This window comes from Trachymyrmex cornetzi, unplaced genomic scaffold (assembly GCF_001594075.2).
Source record: "Trachymyrmex cornetzi isolate Tcor2-1 unplaced genomic scaffold, Tcor1.1 scaffold316, whole genome shotgun sequence".
Classification (NCBI taxonomy): Eukaryota; Metazoa; Arthropoda; class Insecta; order Hymenoptera; family Formicidae; genus Trachymyrmex; species Trachymyrmex cornetzi.
In genome coordinates this window covers 152,359-169,714 of record NW_017297858.1, presented here as the reverse complement: position 1 = coordinate 169,714, position 17,356 = coordinate 152,359, and the positions used below count along the sequence as shown (strand labels likewise).

At 35.2% G+C, this 17,356-nt stretch overlaps 1 protein-coding gene and 1 long non-coding RNA gene across 2 annotated transcripts in view; one reads left to right on the top strand and one right to left on the bottom strand.

Annotated features, from left to right (window-relative positions):
- mib1 (E3 ubiquitin-protein ligase mind bomb 1) overlaps positions 1 to 17,356 on the top strand; it is a 472,329-nt gene that overhangs the window by 423,290 nt on the left and 31,683 nt on the right. The window lies entirely within an intron of this gene.
- LOC108762686 (uncharacterized) overlaps positions 10,483 to 17,356 on the bottom strand; it is an 8,292-nt gene continuing 1,418 nt past the window's right edge. Inside the window, exons 2-3 of the long non-coding RNA XR_001940183.1 lie at positions 15,996 to 15,999; positions 10,483 to 10,496 (exon numbers count right to left, since the gene is read on the bottom strand). This is a non-coding gene — a long non-coding RNA (uncharacterized LOC108762686). The remainder of the gene's footprint in view (positions 10,497 to 15,995; positions 16,000 to 17,356) is intronic.

The window sequence follows — 17,356 nt, the reverse complement described above, 5'->3', positions numbered from 1 at the left end:
CGCCGAATTGGTCCATTTTTTAATTTTATATTTTTAATGTTTGTGATTTCAACGGATATTTTCTTAGCGAAAAATGATAATTTCATACAATATTTAAATGTATATTTAAATGGATAAAGGAATTTATTAGCTAGAATGAATTTTATACAGATATGAAAATCACAGTGTAAACAAAAATAAAGAATATACGCATAACATTAAGACGATAAAGCTACTAATACATAAAATAGTTTTATTAATTGCACCATAATTAATGTTAGCGACAAATGCGCAGACGGATATATATCTCAGAGATTAAAGTGAATCGCGGAATAATCCGCTAATCCAAGTCGCTTGAACATTGGCATGATGAAAACAATAAATCCGCAAGAAAATTCCCTCGGAACGACCAAATAGGATTGTGAAGCAATCCGGTTCTCTTATTACAGTGAATTTCTACCATAAGGTGCTCGATTTCGTATAATTTATATCAATATCAGAAGGAAGAAAACATCAAAACAAATAAAAAAAATTACTTTCGTTAAAATTTGTGACTATAAAGACCATATTAACCCTCAAACCACACACTGGGTCTTTCGTGTCCATGCATTAAAAATAATCATTTTTATACTTTAATAAAATCAAAAACTACTTTTTTCTTCAAAAATCAAAGTTACAAGTTTTATATAAAAACTGAATTATTTTCTTTTTCTTGTGCAGAAAGTAATTTCCATAATTTTTCTAAACACTTTTTTTCTTTGTTTGCAGAGTAGGATAATTCAGTAGAGACTTTAAAGAATATGTGTGAATTTTTACAGAATTTTTTGAGCACTTTAAGAGCCTTAAAATCGAGTCGGACACGAATGATCCATGTGTGTCGTCCAAAGATACCGACAAGTGTGTGGTTCGATGATTAATAATCAATCGTTTTTATAATCATAATTAATTTTAACAAAAAAGTAAAATTATTTTTATTTGTTCTTGTTTATTTTTATTTGTAATTTCATAATACTTGGAATTTTCTGTCGCTGCTTTAAAATAATTTTATACTATATATATGCAGAGAAAAAGAAATAGTGATGGCAATTATAAAAGTGAAAACTATACTGAGTTTTTTATGTAGAATTAATGTACACATAGTTATAATAATACAAAATATTTATTTAACTATACATATACATTAATTCTACATATCGTTACGTCCAAGCCCCAGGATTCTTTTATTTTACGGGATTTATTAGGATAAAGGAGGGAGTATGGGAGGACGCAATGGACACCTTGCTCATAGGTTCACGCTTGGAAACGTGCCACGAATCGAACGCACCTGTATAAGTCTCAAAATAAAAGCCAACGAACCATATGATCGTTATAACGCCTAACGAGATTGTGCACTCATCGGTTCTTTATATTTAGAATTCAAGGAATTGAATCCTTTTAACCTGGGAACGGACCTGTGCGAACCTATGGAAAGTCAGGATCAAATACGAGGGTATTTAAATAACGCCGACAGATTTCAAAATGAACTTTGATTTATTAATGGATTGCAAAAAATAATTATTACAAAATTATATTAATTACTCTCATTACAATAAGTCTATACTTGAAAATAATCATATAATTTAGTAATCTTACATATTGCATAATTTCGTAATGATTAGATATATTTTAAAACAAGCATACTAGTTACTACAATATTATGATAAACACGTACGAGAAAAATATATTCTAAATAGCTGAATTCTCTATATAATTTGATAAGATTTTTTATTCTATATAATTTGGTACATTTTATCCATTATAATTTGGTACTATTTCTATTCAGATTTGCTCGTTATAATATTTGGCTTGATTAATACGTTAAGATATCCGTGAAAATACCCATATAATTCTACACTATATATGTATATATATATATATATATATAATCCTAATTAACTAAGTGTATATGTGCATGCGTGCGTGCGTGCGTACGTGTTTGTGTAAGGAGAAGAGGATGAAAAAGGATGTTATCTATTTATTTTTCGTAGCTTTATTTCTGTAATTATAGCAGCAGAAGGAAGATACAATTAAAGAAAGATTTGGCTGGGATTTTATAATATTTAAGTGAATCGGGAAGAAGGGCATACAGGAAATCAATCTTGGAAATTATGAATCGGATTTCATCCAGATCATAGTCTGGACTGATCATATAGGTGTTATCGGGAAGAATAGGACCTGATAAAACTGGGAGAATAGAGCATGCAAAGAATTAGGATTGCTCCAATGATAATTATAATATTTGGGGTAGGGAGGAGGAACTTCATCGAGAAACTTGATTGAAGAGGAAGAATAACCAAAAGGAGGATGAGGAGATTTAGACATTGAAGACAGGGGTGTAGAGGGAGGTGAATTTGGTGATGTTTCTTCGGTTAGGACCGGTGGAGGTGATTAGGTTGTGCTGGAGGAGAGGGATGTTGATGAGGGAATAGAAGAACTCGTTCGGGTTCGAAGGAAAGGTAGGCAGATGAAAAAGGAGAACTAACGGATCATAAAGAAGAGAGGAGGGAGAGTTTGAAAATTGATGGTTTAATTCTACATATAATCGATTAGATTCGGCTCTCTCTTTCTCTCTCTCTCTCTCTCTCTCTCTCTCTCTCTCTCGCAACACATGTTAACTATCTGGGGAAAAAGATAGGATCGAAATTGGGGACATTTCGTCGAATTAATATGGATCTGACACCATACATGAGATGTGTTGTATACAAAGCGATAATTGTTCCGTTGTTTGAATATTGTTCATCTTGAATATTACTGAGTTTAAGCGATTTTGAATATCGTCGTTTGAATATTACTGAGTTTAAGCGATTACAATGTGCAGTATTTATAGAAATTATACAAAATAAGGGAATGAGAATTATGTTACGGTGCAATTACAAAACAAGAATTGAAGCATGCTTAAGGCATTGCAATTTATGTCAATTAAGGAAAGAATTGAATACAATGTTTGTATTCTGATACATAAAATAGTAAATGGAGATTGTCCGGGTTATTTAAAAAATGAGATAGAGCAAGTAATAAGGGAGGAAGGGGTACAAACAAGATCAGAAGGAGATATACATATTAAAAGATGTAAAACTAGAGAGGAACAGAGAATGTTGTTATATGATGGGTTTAAAATGTACAATTTACCTAATGAAATAAGAAAGGAAAAAAGATTTAAAAACTTCAAGAGAGCGCTAGTGTCATATATTAGGAGTAGAGAGGGATAGTACAACGTAGATGTATGGAATGTAAAGTCTGGCTGTTTGGATATTTAATAAATAGACATTATATTAGGTTGTATCATACATTGTAGCTATTGAAGCTAATAAAGATCAATCAATCTTCACACTCTCTCTCTCTCTCTCTCTCTCTCTCTCTCTCTCTCTCTCTCTCTCTCTCTCTGTTTCCATTCTCGTCGGTTGCAGTAGTGTTTCACGGAAGCTCTTGACTTTCTCTTATACTAGGGACGAGGGTCCACTAAAATTTACCATTTCGTGAATAAAGTAATGATTAAACAAAAATGGATCGGGAGATAACGACGCAATGTTAATGATTCATGCGGGTTATACTAATAGCACGGATCTATTCACCGATGTCGATTGGAAACCCAGGATAGCAAGAATGATACGGATCAAGCCAATCTCGATTGGGGGGGGGGGGAATATGTACACATTATATATACATGTACATATAACCTAACATGGTCACAAAATTAAAAAAAATATGCAGTAGCCATTTACTGGCGAATCTATTTTACGCATGTTAATTTTACGCAACGCATAACGCTGTTTGCGGAAGACAACGCGTAACTGTATCGCCATGAGCATAGCGAAATGACTAACAAGATCGAAATCAAAGAGCGACAGCTCAGTTCGCCATACTGAAAAACGGTAATTAATTTCTTACGATCTCCGTCGTGCGACGCAAGGCGACGGGAGAAGTTCTACCGAATCCGCAAGTCCGTTTTTATGAGGTGCACATCGGTGCGGAAACAATTAAAGGCGGTAGGATTCAGCTCCGGAGGGAATTAAAGCGAAACTCGAGTGTGCTGAGATTTCTGTCTTCCCTGAAAAGGAAAAAGAGAGATTCTTCCGCCGCGTCGATTATCCACGAAACGATCCGAGCTCCGGTACAAAAAATTCCGTATCGATTGCATCGACACTGAATGTCCGGAAAATAGTGCAGTTTGTCCGAACAATTAGATACTAAAAAGTTGAAATAAAGAAAAAGGTCATTGTTTCTTCATGTATACTTCGACTTGCACAATAATAATTCCTAAAAACGTCACAAAGCCCGGTAAAGGGAAACCGCCAAGTTTCGACTATGAAACCATTGACGTCAAAGAGAATCATGCGGAACGAGAGCTTTCTTGGTGTCGTATCGATCATGTTTTTAGTCCTGGAGACGTCAGAGCATCTTAATGTTCTCAAAACACGTCCGACTTGCTTGGCAAAGATCTAAGCCGTACCCCTGAGATTTCGTATTAGCTGCGCAACGCGAATATCCTCCACGAAACCCAGACAGCTCCATGTAGGATTTAGCCTCTCTCGCTCTGTGGCGCCGGGTTTCGATGCTTGCCGAGCACTCGGATGACGTCCTCGAGCGAATGCAAGTCCTGCGGGAGAGCCAGCTGGTTCTTGTATCCGGAACGCCCAGACCTACTGGTATAGCTCCAGCGCAAAATAGTCTGCAAGTTTTCATTGGAGAATCGAGTTTACACGTTATCGATCATCGAACGACCCAGGTCGGGGACAAAGCATCCACCTGGTCGATCGTTTTCTCTCAGGAGGAAAGATTATTCGCAACCTATCGACCCCGAGGAGCGCGAGCTCGCTATTCGCTCAGTGCATTTACGGAATTTCCTAAAAAAAGGATCGTAATATGTGCTCGAGATATATATGAACATATAAAGATAAAAGATTTTTTTAATCTCAAAGAATGATTTATATATATATATACAGGGTGTGTGATAAGTTTTGACAAAGCGCTCGTGTGTAAATAGAACGGACTAAATTGAGTCATAAAGTCCTCTATCATTTTGCAATTTTCGCAATTTTCGTTTAGATACCCATTGAGCAGAATATCGAAAATTGACGCATAAAATAACTTTAAAATATCTGTAAGAGTTCATTAAGAAAAATTTTTTAATATTTCATAAAAAACTCTGGAAGAAATCTTAAAGTTGTTTTATGTGTCAGTGTTACCCCATTTATTCGACAATCGTTAGAATTAATATCTCGTTTACTATTGCGAAATGGTAGAGAACTTTTCGACTCAGTTTAGTCTGCTCTATCTACACAAAAGCGCTTTGTCAAAACTTACCGGACATCTTATATATATAGTAAAATTCGATTTTCTACTTATATAACTAATCAATTTTTATGTTCAGAATTTATATTCGAAGCTTAGGTACAGAGATCCATAAGACTAAAAATTTATAAAATATTTCAAATTTATAAAATATTTTGCAAAAGAAATTATGTGAGCCTATTGGATCCATTCAAATTTATCCCTTTAGACGATGAATTTATTGAACCCACTGTGATTGTTTAGATAACAAAGATTCTAATGAGTAAAAATAATTCAGCTTTCCCTGTGATGTATCATTAAAAAAATATATATATTATTTAATTTATTATTAGTTCTTAATTCTTGTATTATTGTAGCAATTACTGTTTTACATAAAAATATCAAACAATTCAATTTTCTTTATGTTATATTTGCATAAATTTGGATTATTCTTATTAAAATAAACTTAGTATTCATTCTTTTTTATATTTAGTTACGTCATTTTGGTTCCTTGAAATTAATTAGTGTCTTTTAATCAACATATATTAAATTTGTCTCGCGTCAGTAATTGTGTTACTAATTTTGATGTTAACTCCAGAGGATTAAAAGAAAATCTATTTTTAGAGATGGATCTGTGAGTGCAAAAGAGAGAAAAGTCGAAAGTTTTAAAATAATTTAGATATTCTGCAAGTACTTTATATAATATTTACATTTTTTAATGAATTGAGTTTAAAATTTTAATTTTTATAATTATATAGCGAAATAAAATAAACCTATTTTGTATTATAATAATCTGATTATACCAACAAAGGTGAAGTTTATCAAAACTGATGATTAGTAGAGTACATTTCACACAATTCGCGTGTCCGCGGACTCGAATTAAACCAATAACAATTGGCATTGTTTTAAATCACCCCGCGGGATCGGGTGGCGATAGGTAGACCGACATCGCGGCCGGAACGTATCGCCGTGTGTATCCATCTGGATCAACCCTAGGACCCATCTGGAATAGATGGTCTGGCTCCGGCTGCGTCAGCTCCGGTAACGTCGTTACCGCTATCGTCGTAATCATATTTTGCCGTGCAAGACCACCCCACCAAACGAGATTACGCCACTGACGGTAGGATAGCGAGGAGAAAAAGAAAGAGAGAGAAACTGAGTGGAAAGGGAACTATTAAAATAAAAAGAGAAATGGCGACGAGGGGGGAAGGAGAGAAAAGGGAAAAGAGGGAAAAGAGTGAAATAGAACGGGGGCTGCTCGCATTCAGCGAGGGAAAGGAAAAGGGGCAGCTTACCTTTGGCTCTCATTTACATCGACATTATGCATTCAGACCTCATGTGCCTTAACCCGGCCATGCGGACTTGATTCAATCTCGCGAAACGAGCTGCGAGGTACCGCGACGATGCGCACTTCGTGGTCGTGGAAACGACGAAGAGGCACGTTGTGCACGATGCATTCGCGACATGCGCATCCGTGTCATCCGACGACGAGGCGAAATTGGATATTTTCGAGGTGTTCGCGATCAAATGCCAGCGCCGAACGTATCGTCGTCGTTTATCTACATTTGCAGGCGATCGTTTCGCGTTCGTAGTCAATCGTTCGTCGCGTTCTTTCCGAGAACATCGCTATTTCACCAGTACAGAAAGAACGGAATTGTTGCGATCCCGACGTTTCCGTAAAGATTGTGATGGAAATAGGAAGAGGATTGATTTAGGATGCTCTCGACAGAGGTAAAAAAAAATCTGCTGAAGTTATAATGATGCATTGTAGTAATTTTACTTTTTATATAAAAAATATATTAAACACGCTATATAATTGAAAAAGTACAGAGATAAAGTACAGAAAATAAAAAAAGAACGGAGATAAAATACAGAAAATAACTGAGAAAACAAAAGTCGAGGAAACTAGCTGTGCGTGTAATTTTTAAATTCTAAATTTTTTTATTTTTGTGTTTATTTAAATAATTTTCCATCTCAGAAATATGACTGATGAAAGTAATTGGGCGCGCAGTCTGTTTTCTGTTCCTGCACTAGATTGCTGTAGAACTCTCTTTCTCTCTTTCGACAAATATGAAACATATATCTATCTCACTTTAAGTTCCAAAAGTGTACAGTAATTCAGCCATAGAAAACAGACCTCATATGTTTGAGATAAAAATGATTTAAATACATAAAGATGTGTTATTATATCAAAACACCTAAGACTATAATTGGCATTTCTCGTACTCAGTTTTTATTCATATAAGCGATCTAATCTTAATATCTTTTACTTATATTTTTTTATATTATATTTGAAATCTAAAGCTTGGAATATTAAGCGTGTTGTTTTGCTGCAAAACGGAGAAATTGTTTATCAACAGAAAATCACATGTTCTCTCTCTCTCTCTCTCCTCCCCCTCTCTCTAACTAACGATATTTATCTATCTCTTTTTTTTTTTTAAGAAAATGAGAAATTCCCCGATTCAACGACGATGGCGAAACGTGTGAAAGGTAATTCGATTACCGTGAGAGATCTATTCGTTCGTGGCCGCCACTTTGTTGTTTACTTTAAGACCTCCCCTTCTCTGCCTGCTTAAAATGCATTGGCTCGTGCATGGCGCATCTATCGGGCCAGCAACATTTGCTTTGCATAATTTTGCGACCGAAAATTGATAATGTCATTTCTCGCGGTACGCGACGGTAATCGTTATTTCGTTCTATCAGACACGTCGACATTAATTAGAGCTGCACGCGCGAATTATCAATGACTGCACGCCACACTAAACGTCATTTCGCGGAACACTTGCCGATCGACACAAACGAATGTAGAGCTGCGTGGAAAGCGAAATAACGGAAATAATTAACTAAACATATGCTAAGAGACGATTATACTGTTTATACGTGATGTTGTTTTTATTAATATAAAATTATTATTAAACTTACCTGTAATAGCGCACAATACAAAACTATACAGAAACAACAATATGAAAATATTTTAATACTTTTTGGCAATAGTGTCAAGAAATGATTTTATTAACAAGTGTATGTCTAAATTATGAATATAAAATGAAATATATAAATCTGATCCGTTTAGCAGAAGAAAGCTATATTTATTTTGTCTCTGAACATACTAGAACTAGAGATATGACTATTCCACTCTCATCGCATTGTCTGAAAATAGAGAATTTTATATTATACTGACACACGATTTACAAGATACGAATTATTTTAATTTACAACTAATAATCAGAAGTACACATTGTTACTAATTACAACGTTCGCATAACTTTCAACTCATACTGAGCGAATTTTATTATATTAAACAACTGTGAGTTTTATTATATTATTGCTTGCGATTGAGAGCGAATTGTAATTTTTATATATTTTAACTTTGTAATATTTTCACCGTTCTATTTTTGTGTATTAACATTGATAATGATCCAACAGGGATCGAAACGTTTGTTTGTGTTCTATTGTTTATTGCCGGCAAATTAAAGTTTTATATTCTGACTAAATGACATATTTATCCTGTGATTTTTAAAAAAATTTCTATTTCTAACGACTAACTCTTAGGCTCGTAGCCCTTTTTCTTTCATTTTTTATATTTATTTTATGTATTTTTATAAATTTTACATATTTTTAATGCCCTCACTTTCTCTTCCCCTATTTCATGATGTTTAGCAGGTGTAAGCGTTAAGGCATTTGCGAAGGTGTAATAAGCGGTGTCTTCTTTTATGATATCGCAAACTTCCGTGGAAATTGCTGTTTTAATAAAAAAAAAAAAGAAAAAACAGAAATGGAAAGAAACGTTGAAAGATGGCATATCTGGAGCGAAGCGTGCTAGAATACGGGACGAAGAAGGTACAGCGGGCGTATAAACCGGATGTCCCGGGTTTCCACGGGCAGCGTAATATCGTAAAGCCGATTTCGCTGCCCGGATAGGAAAAAGGCGGCGACGGCAATGACGGTGGCGGCAGAACGGTAAAGCCCTTCTACATACGCGTGTTTGCCCATGCGGATGTGTAAGTGGAATAAATTTCGCAGCAACAATTCGACGACGATCCCGCTCCAATCGGCGGATACGCGCGAGAGGATCCTTCGCTGGTTGCACTGCGGTCCCCGGGACCCAAACGACGATCCTCGCTTTATCGGGATCTCGGCTGACTGATGGATTCGGCCCCGTTCTGCTGTCGCGTTCTGCCCCAAATCTATTCCGTTTTATTGCCCTTCTGATACATAAATTTTTATTCAATTTGATTTGCCGCCATTGCTATGGTAATAGGACAGAAAGGGGTACACACACACACACACACAACTTCGCTTTTCTCGAAGTCTCTCTCTTTCTGTCTTTCTCTCTTTCATCTTAACTTATTCTTCTTCTCTTTTCTCGTCGTCGTTTGCTCAATCCGCTTCCATCCTCTTCTCCTTTTCCGCGATCGGCGTTTACTCGAAAAAGACATTTCGCGGCTTTCGCTCATTCTAAATGCGCCATTATGGCTCAGCCGGCGACCTTCCTAGGGAGACGACGTTGTATTATGCGCATTAAAATCGTTCAGATTTATGAACCGATGTTTTTGTAAACGGTTCTTTTTCAGATCATTTTCTAGCCTTGACACTTGTGTTATGGAGGAAAGTACTTTAATTGGAGGGACGTGTACTTTTTAGCCACGTTAATTACTTTCATGATGACTTTTCCTTGATTAGTAGAAGAACCTAATTTTTTTTATGTCACAAAGAAGAAATGACTTCACTCAGTGCAAAGAGCTTTTTTTATCACACGATAATTCTAAAAACTACGTTTTATTACCGCTCACGTACAATTCTACTTTCTTGATGTAAGCTTTTATCGTTCGTTTTGCCATGCGTAACTACTAAAAGAACATCTTGAACGAGTTTTTAGCAATTACTCTTATGATAATATTTGTGTCGTAGAGAAAGAGTTTTATTTTGATATATAAATCTGATTTCTCGTTCAAGTAAGCAGGAATATTTTTTTTATTGAACTAACTTCTTTTATGGTACATTACAATTGAAATATGACAACATTTTATTGGTTCATATTGAAAAAGTAACTAGCAATAAATATGTATTTATCAATAGAAATCTATCAATAATTTTTTTTGAAAAAATGTAATTAACATTTTTCTTTTATTAATATTTTTTAAAAAGATATATTAGAAAGAAGTATTTATTAAAAATATCTTTATATTTTTATTCTTTTATTATAACTTTTCAATTATCTTTCTCGTATTATGTTAATATACGTTCATTATAATAATCTTTCAATTCTACTTACGATTATTGCTAATTAAGACTTTATTAAGATTAACATTCACACATATCGAAAGATAGAATGCGAAAGAAACATTTCTTGTGCAGCTTAAAAAACGGGGCGCGTTTTCCCGGCTGATCAAGGTGTAAAGAGTCGAAGAATCTCACGGAAGATCGAATTTGGATCAGTGCCCATGAAAAATCCGCCGCGATCGTCGTCGCCAGGAAATTCCGAGATCTTTCGATTTTCACTGCGAAGCGGCGCGGCATAGGGGTGTCGGGGTGTTTATCGGGTCGCTGCTGTCGGATTTTTGGTATGCGGTTCACGAAGAACAACCCATCCCTGGCCAGCCCAGGCTCCTACATCGCCCCGCGGCTCTGACGCGCAGCACGTGACCCGTGGAACCCCCGGAAAGGCCATAGACAGGGTGGCGAACAGCGGAGGGTAGTCGGAGGCGCGAGGGAGGCTGCACGGAGCAGCACGTGACACACATATTGCCTACCTTTCGGGAATCTCGAGCCAAAAGGCTTCTCTCTGTGTTCCTGCCGTGAGAGACATAGTATGATAGAAAAACTAATCTTCAAGATTAAATCTCTAATTCGTGCCCACGATTTTCTCGCAAAGATCACAACGGCCGATAGCGACGATAGACCGAGAAGCATTTGTGTGAAGAGCCATCTTTTATCTCACAGTTATCGTGAATCAGTCGGCTTATTTTTACTGTGATCAAGAAAAGGAGAGAGAGGAAATAGAATAAAATACAATATAAGTGTTATATTCGAAACTTTTTTAAAGAAATATATGTATATACTAGGGTAGTTGTTATTTTAACAATTTTTTTTATTTAATCGGGGCACTCTCTAAAGTGATTCATACCTCAAAAAAATAAAACCAGATTTTTTTCAGATTTTTTTAATAAATTCGACCTGCTGTATCACCGGGACACGAGTAGGCGGAGAAACGCCTTTGTGTCCCTTTATGGACAAAATTTGACCAACGCTTTGATTCTTAACCAATTTTAAAGTTTCTTTTTTTAATTTGCTCGAAATATATTGAATAATCTAAAAGCCCATTTTGCGTAAATTTTTGCAATCCAAGAAAAAATTGTCGTTCCAATGAAGTGAGCAGGAAAATAAAAATTATACGATAACGAATATTGGATCGGCAATTTTTACTTTTCGAGAAAAACGTGGTGAACTTTTTATCAGACTCACTCTGTATATATAAAGTATAAAATGAGGTAACAATCTTCGGAGCTGAGCTCACACCAAAATATAAAAAAAAATTTATATGAATGTATAAACAAATCCACCACTCAGAGATATAACTCAAAATGTTTGCAGGACCAGTTGCATGGTCTCCACGATTCCCTGATCCCACGATCTAAATCCTCTTACAGATTTTTAATCTGTGGAGACATTTAAAGTTCGTACGAAAATCGCCAATGAGAATACGCTACGCCAATACATCTTCGATGTGCTTATGACACCATATACAATTGCCTCGGGATCTTTGAAAGAGTGCGACATCACGAAAAAAATGGTTACGGCTGCCATGATCAAAAGTCGCCCATCAATATATTTTTTGTAAGAACTATAGTACGATTGCGATAACCGTAAGATTAGCATATCTTAACGGTTATGGCTGTAAAGATATGTCCATCTTATAATTATCACAATCTGCACATTTATTAATGGGCGAAAATTATCATTATTTCCAGTTGTGGCAACCGTAACATTTTTTCTGTGATGATCTAATGTGTCCAAGCGTGTATTGAATTAAATAGGAGATACTTCGAACATTTGTTATAATTAAAAATTGGAAAAAAATAATATTAAATAATAATAAATATTGCTTTTTTTATTTTTCCCTATTAATAAACATTGTAGTAACAGTGAGTTTGAATACATACATAATGTCCCATTTTAAATAACGACCTTAAATATCTCTTGAACAGTGAATTTTATACACGTTCTACAATAAGCCATTTGTCAATTAGATATTTGGCTAATGCAGGCGATATTGTAACTTTCAAGCCTTATAATTCGAAAAGTATTTAATGAAAAAGAATTTTGAATAGCTCTCGAGGTAAGCCACGAGAATAATATAATGAAAAATAGGCGATTCCATTTAAAAAATTTAAAGCGACCTTGCTGTGACCTTGACAACGCCACTCAAAATCAAACATCAAGCAAAAGATACCTTTTTATGTCCCCTTTAAAGTCATAAAACTTTTATCTGAAACATTTTTTTTAAGGCACATTCTACAATAAGCCATTAGTAATAAATTAGAAATTAAAAACTAGAAATTGATCACACTGAAAGAAAAGGTTAGCTGCTGCAGCAAATTAGATGGTAAAATATGGCATAGCATTTCTAACTGGCTGCACCAGCCAATTTTTGGTTGTAGCAGCCAATTTTTGGTTGCGTTAGCCTATCTGCAATATCAATACAGGATTTCGATAGATTAATGCAACCAAAAATTGGCTGCTGCAACCAATTAAAAATGCTATGCCATATTCAGCCAATCTTTTCTTTCAGTGCAATCATAGTCAATTATTCTTCTCGCATATAAGACAGAAAAAAGAATAAATACAAAAAATTCCTTTGGATATTATTTCATTTGTGCGTTTTTGTACGACAAAAATGTACAGGACAGAGAGAGATCCTCTCTATCCTACAGTCAATCAACAAGCTTGAAAAAATTTGTCGTACGACACAAGTGAAATAGCAGCTTTAGTGATTGTTATTTTACTATCAATTTGTTGACTTTGTAGTCAGTTTTTTATTAAAACATTTTTTATTAGAATTTATTTAAATTATAAGCAATATAAGCTATTGCAAATATAAGATTTGCCAAGAATTTAGCTTTTCTAGAATAATCAAAATAGCCAAAATTTGAAATATATGAAAGAATAGGAAAAAAAATTAATAGCAGACAATGATATGGAAATCGTTTAAAGATTCTAATGAACTGAATCTCTGCGAAATAAGTTTGCGAAACGAATGTTGATGATTCAGAGCGACGTGACGATCGTACGATAATTCGTCAGAGAGACGAGAAATATCGGATGGTAAAAGCGTAATTGAGTTTGTTCGTTCGACGATTTTACTTTTTCTGCGGTACGTCGACGGAAACTTGTTTTCCGATTAATCAACGTGTCACGGTGTATCTTTCCGCGGTTACCTTACGTCCTCGTGCCTTCGAGTTACGTGGCCGCCAACTTTATTCCATTAATATCGTCCGCGGCTGTTGACGCGCGGCTTTTTAGCACGCCGAAACTTTGCGCGAAATAATTATTCTCGCGTTGCTTTAACACATTGCACAAAACATCCCGGCTCAGTGTTCTGATTTTAAAAAACTATTAAAAGCCACTACACAACAATATTCTCCCCTCTGCTTCTTTTATCATAAATATCATTTATTTAAATTAGCGCGAAGTACAAAAATTCTAACGCCACAAAAATATTTATGATCGCATAATAATTAGAAGAAATAATTTTGTAATAATAATAGTAAACAATAAATTTACGGGCGATTGAGAGCTAGAAATAGGCGCAGCTATTAAATGCGTATAAATAACAAAAGTATATTCTAACAAAGATCTTACATTAATTTCGCAAGAAATTTCGTACAAATCAATATCGGACGTTTTGGCTTCATTCGAGCCATCATCAGCGATGTCAAACAATGGATATGGACATTATTCGCATCTCAACGACCCAAGCGAGCAGCACCGGATGAGCCTCTTCAATTCCAAATTTTGAGAAGAAACATTACCAATTAACTGATTAGTCAAGTGAGAACTGGTAATTTCAATAGAACTTTATTAAGTAATGGAAAGAAATAAATGATAAACTTAATTATGATTAATTAAAGAGACTTACCAGCTGTAAACTTTGATCAACACATAGCGCGAGGAAAAATATGTAGATAAAGAGAACTGTTTCGCGAAGAGTACAGAATTGAAATGATTTTGCTAGTTCTGTTGCTTCTCAAAATTTTGTTATTTATACACATTTAATAGTTGCGCCTATTTCTAGCTCTCAATCGCCCGTCAATTTATTGTTTACTATTATTGTTAAATATCTCGAGAGCTCAATTCAGTTTTTAATTTATATTATTGAAATAATTTTGTGTTTTACTAAGTTTATGTATTTAACGATTTTTTTAAATAAAGGAACATGGTAATGAAAGCCCTAACATGAAATAATATTCAGAATTGCGTGGCCAGACGCCAAAGCGCCTTAACATCCGGCAACGTTTCTTACATTTCTGAAACGCACTTTGTCGCGTTGCTTAAGTTAGGAGCTGTTCGACTGAGATTCCGTAAATATGTTTATACATTTTGTTACGCTTAATGCAAATTACTATCTGCCAGCTAGTTGTTTAACACGCGTAACTCTCTTCTTTTCCTATTGATTACAGGATGCGATCTATATTTCATTTTGCCATAATGACGATGATGGAGAAATTGAGTTGCTGCAAAGCGCAAACGAACCAAGTCTATAATTTATGAAGAAATAATGAACAAATTAAACCGAGCGTCATAACTTATAATATAATCAACAAAAAATGCACGACATTATTTAAAATCGTTGTTAAATTATCTCGGGTGGCTGTTCTATATCCTTATTAAAATCGTATATCAAGGTAGGAATAAAAATTCCCAGTAAAGGTAGAAGATACGAGATAAGATTCGTTATTAAAGTACGGAGTATAAAGTGAATCATGCAGATTGCGAACCTAGCGGACCTAGCGACCCTTGCGCTCTGCAACATGCATTTGATGTTGTAACCGTGGAAACAATTCAAAAAAATAACGACTTCGCGAAGAATAGCTTGGCCAAAATGAAATCATCTTCGATACTGTTGAGGAAAACAGGATGATTACGTCGGTTCCCAACATGGCTGCCAAGGCCGGAAGCGTGTTATTAAGGGAGTTTACGGATTAAATATTGAGGGCTGGGCTAGAGATTTGACGAGCCACAATGTAATCCTTCTCATAATGTCGTATTCTATTAAACGGTACACGAGAGTCGATGTGCAAACCGGGATTAATTTTCTGCGCGCGATTTACATGAGAATATGAAATATGCATCTTTGATTCTCTCTCTTCCTTTCTTTCTCCATGATTAAAATATCGAATCGTCTTACTGCTTCTCCACGGACAAAATGATTTTCCAAGTAACCGAGTTTTGACTGAGCTTAAATCTTCAGCATAACTTGATATATACGCAACTTTTTGCATAAATATGTAATTTTATTACTGCAAAAATTTAATTATTTTTTTACGAAAACATTTGAACATAATTTGTACTTTCCGTCAGTAAAAGAGATATCATTTCTCGCGTCACTCTTATTTGAATTCTAAAAAGATTTAAGTCATACGTAGCGGAAAAGCTTGCGCATGTAAGTTGCGTATTAAATTCTTTGTAAAAAAGTTGTTGAAAACGTATCTTGGAAAAGAGGAGACGGACGCTTTTAGATCTTCGAAACGTTGCCGTGAAATTTCTGTGCTTCGAATTAAATTCTCGGCTCGAAAATTAAAGCTTTTACTGGGCTTCCCGAGGTTGTGTTTTAATATCGCAAAACATCGCGCGAAATAGCTAGTTTACGTCGTCGGTCCATTAAAGGGACTAATTGCACACGCGAATGTACAAAAGTTCCTTAATTAAACGAGACCACTGTCGCGGCAAGTCATTATCGCGATATTAGTGAAAAATTCGGGGACTCTAACTTGCGTTACGCGCAAAGCACCGGCGAAAAGTATTATATCGTTATACCGGATTTAATGCGAGGCACTCGTTATCAGTCGCATATTTTAAGAGGTTTTCCAGGCTGCAATTTTGTATCGTATTAAGCTTAAAAGAGCGACCACTATAAACGATACCTCGTAAGGTTTGCATCAAAATTTAGAATCGTATCCTGGTAAATTTGATGTACGGATATCAGCTTTGATAAATTATTAAAAAATCAAAATAAATATAAGAAGATAAACCTTTATATTCTTTAATATCCAACGAATTACAGCCGCAAAGAAGAATGACGTAGTTTAATTGTCGCTGAAGAAAAGTCGTGGTACATCACAATAAAACAAAGTATGGAGAAGAATAAACTGTCGCCATAAAAATTGTACCACGCGACAAACTCACCCTGTCACTTTTCGTCTTATGAAAAGGATGGATAAGAGGGAGAACGAGTCGCACCACTATTTGTTATCGGACGCATCGATTACGAAGGCTGAGGATGATAAAATATGGGTCGCGAGCCGAAGACTGCGAACGAGGGTGGGAATATAAGATTCATACGAGCCACCGTCATTGATCCTTGTGCGTTGTTATAATTCATCGAGAGCCATTCGGAGCATTCACTCTGAGATATTACCATGGGTAAAAACTGCGGGAAAAAAGTAGTCATAATAGTAACGACGTTTGAAAGTATAAGTGTTTAATGTTGTCCTAGAATAAGCCTTCTAAAAACAAGAGAACAAGAAGAACGAGAACAAAGAAAATATGCAATCAAAAATTAAGAGAGAATATAATAACAATAATACTATTAATCTTTGCCTCGTGTAGTTGGATAAATTAATATAAATATTGATAAAGTATATATTTTATATGCAGGGTATTATATCGAGTAGTGATGCACGCAATATTCGAGACTTCAAGATTCTTGTCTTGTCTTGCCTTGAAATCAAGACAATATCAAGACAATATTGATTTAATTAATTTCGAGACGAGACAATATTGCCTTTCCAAGATCAATATTCTCGGCTCAAGAATCTCGAAATATCGAATGAATAAATATGTTTTT